Raw genomic sequence first — 3,163 nt, 5'->3', positions numbered from 1 at the left:
CAGTAATGATATATGTATCAGTAATACATGTATCAGTAATGATAAAATATATAAGTACACAGAGTGAAATATGCAATAAACATAAAAAACGTTATATGATAAGCTACCTACTCAGTTTCAAACATATATATTTGTATATACTTTTTCGTCAATCAAATATATTAATTGTTTTCTTAAACAAATGAAATAAGTGATTTCGTGGATAAATATCAAGTGTAAAGCACATATTACAATATCGTGACATATTTTTCAATATTTAAACTTTGTTAACTTATTTTCTTTTTCTTAAGTAAGTAACAAATTTGGTATCATTATGTATTCACACACATATTATCAACTTATTTATTGCCATTATATTTAAGATGACTCTACACGGTTAATAATACTGTCGGTGTTGAATATTAGACAATCTTACTAATCGTGTGGTAAATATTAGTTGATTAACGTCCCATACAGCACCGAAAGTTTTCAGAAATATCTCAAAAATATTTCAACTGAAAAGTGAAACATTTCATAAAAATTGCGAAATATGACTGCAACATTTCTGAGACAGCTCTGGAATAGTAAAATGTCCGCGATTCTTGCACATGAAATCTTGTTGAAAGATAGATGAAAAGTTACAGAAAGAATCTGCAATCTTTTTGAAACATTGTACTATCAAAAAGTTTTCAGCTACTTTTAGTACTTAAAAAATCATATTTAAATATATACTTGATTGATATTTAAATATCATTTCTGAAGTACTTCAAATTTATTAAGAGTTTTGCAGGGTTGTTAAAAGTTACTTCCTCGTTACTGTGTCGTTACTTTTTATTTTCTTCAAGGATATTCTTATTGAAGGTCTTTTTATTCCAACCCAAATAATAGCAACTTTAATTCTCTGTCAAAAATTATTACTCTTCGAAAAAAATTAATATTAAATGAAAAATTAAAATTCAGATGCTACAATCTTAACTTTAATCAAGTTAAAGTCTATCTATCAAATTAAAAAATAAAACACAAATGGTACTGTTTCTTGTTATTTACTAAACTATAATGATATGTATCATTCGTATGAAAGATTTGATATCAACAATTGGCGCCAAGTTAAATTCCATGTAATTCGGATACAAAATTAAATAAATAATATTAACTTTAATGATATGTATCATTTCTGGCGCCAAGTTAAATCCCACTTCTTTATACTATGCCAAATTAAATAAATAATGAATATTAATCTAATGATATGTATTATTTGTACAAATGATTTGATATCAACAACTGTGTGTGTGGCGTCAAGTTAAATTCTACTATCAAAATAAAAAATAAAATCCAAGTGATACTATCTTTATTATTTACTTAATCCCAATGGTACTATCTTTACTTTTTATACAATGAAACTTAAGTATATACGTATATCTTATTGAAAAATCTTCCTATTCCAATTCAAACGATTTTTCCTCTTAAAAGAAATTATTATATCACTATTCATTCAAAGACATTTTCTCTTCCAACTAAAGTAGTGATTATTTAATTCTCTTTCAAAACATTATATAAAACATCACAAAAATACGTTATCTTGCTTCATTTAAGTGTTACCACAAGAAATTAAAGAATTAACCATATAAAATGAAAAAATTTAATTTAAATAGAAAAATTTTTCATGTAAAAACATTTGAGCCGAAATTTCCTGAGCCATTTTTCTGTGCAGTGCTGTGAAGCAGTTATTATCGAGTAAAGCTAATCCAATGGGCGTCATCTTTTAAACGGACGCATGTTCGTGAGCCGCGCGCCAAGTAGTGTGCGTGAGTGCTCCGCCGCACCGCTATGCCACTGACTTCGCCGCTATCGCGCAATATTCTCAAAGCATCATAATGATGCGAAAAATTTGTTTTGCATTAAAAATCATATTCCTTCTGTTAGAAGCATTTTCTTTCAGGAAAGTTTTAACAAGGGATACGAGAACTCTCGTTAAAATGTAGCAAATTATAGATTACATAAAAAATATAATCTTTTTGCTTACAAATTATTTAAAAAATCTTTCTTTGTAAATTTAAAACTCTGTAAGTCTCCTTTTACATAGAATAGAAATGTTATCTTTTTCTTATTCATACTTTTTAATTAATTTTCTCATAAAAAGTTCTCTATATAACTATCTATACAAATGACTGGTTATTACTTAAAAAATCCATTTCTTAAAAAGTTTCAACATAAAATGTAGATATATTAAGAAAATATAAAACAGAAAATAATAAAAACTTTTTATTATCAACATTTGGAAGTTTGAATAAGCAGAAGGAATGAATTCTGTCTTATGTTAAGTTATTTTTTAAGCAATCCTATTCTTTTTCATAAATTTTTGCGTTAACACTTAAATTTAAAATGAATTATTTTAATGAATTTTTTTACGAGAGGTTTTATCTAGTATTCTGAAGTAATGAATTTTCTTTTAAAGAGTTTTTTATAACAATTAGATATCCAAATAAACTCATGCTCAAAAGAAAATATGTAAAGCGTTATAAAAAATAGAGATTTCTTTCTTTATAAAAAAGATTTATCTTCTCTTCATAATATTAAAGAGAATTTTTTGGTGAGCTGCTTTAATTTTAATAAAACAGCATAAAAGGTACCTTCACTGATGTAAAAAACTTTTAAAAAGTAATTGTCTAAAAAATTATAATCTTTATCAAAAAATGAATTGATACTATGTCGCGACATAATAATAATTATACAAATTAAAATTATATCATAACAGAAATTTATAATTATTATTATGTCGCAACACATAATTTTAATTTTGTGTATAGATATTTTAATGTCTTAATATTGTTAAAATTGCTAATAACGACATGCATATGGCAAACCATTTTATTTTATAACAACAGGAAACGATATTCTAAGGCTAATATTGAAGAACTTAAATTTCTAGCTGCCGGTTTATAATTATGTTGTTACGTAATAATAATTCAACGAATTATAATTATGTAAAGGCGTAATAAAAATTCTATGAATTAAAATTATATCCTGTAAGGGATGTAAGATATTAGTTAATAAGAAGTATCAAGAGGTTGAACTGTCGCGCCTTAAACTGTCCAACCAGTGCGCTGGAGACAGCCCGACCAATAGCGATGGCGCTGAGCCGCGAGAAGAAATGCGCACGCAGACGATCGATAGACGAGAGCAA

General features: G+C 26.5%; 1 protein-coding gene across 1 annotated transcript in view; it reads left to right on the top strand.

Annotated features, from left to right (window-relative positions):
• The first annotated feature begins 250 nt into the window (after positions 1 to 250).
• LOC108727200 (cytochrome P450 6B5) overlaps positions 251 to 3,163 on the top strand; it is a 22,367-nt gene continuing 19,454 nt past the window's right edge. The window contains exon 1 of the mRNA XM_018455204.1: positions 251 to 289. The gene's annotated coding sequence lies outside the window, so the exon portion shown is untranslated. The remainder of the gene's footprint in view (positions 290 to 3,163) is intronic.

The sequence above is a fragment of the Mycetomoellerius zeteki genome, unplaced genomic scaffold (genome assembly GCF_001594055.1).
Source record: "Mycetomoellerius zeteki isolate Tzet28-1 unplaced genomic scaffold, Tzet1.0 scaffold471, whole genome shotgun sequence".
Taxonomy (NCBI): domain Eukaryota; kingdom Metazoa; phylum Arthropoda; class Insecta; order Hymenoptera; family Formicidae; genus Mycetomoellerius; species Mycetomoellerius zeteki.
This window is presented reverse-complemented; position numbering and strand designations above follow the sequence as displayed.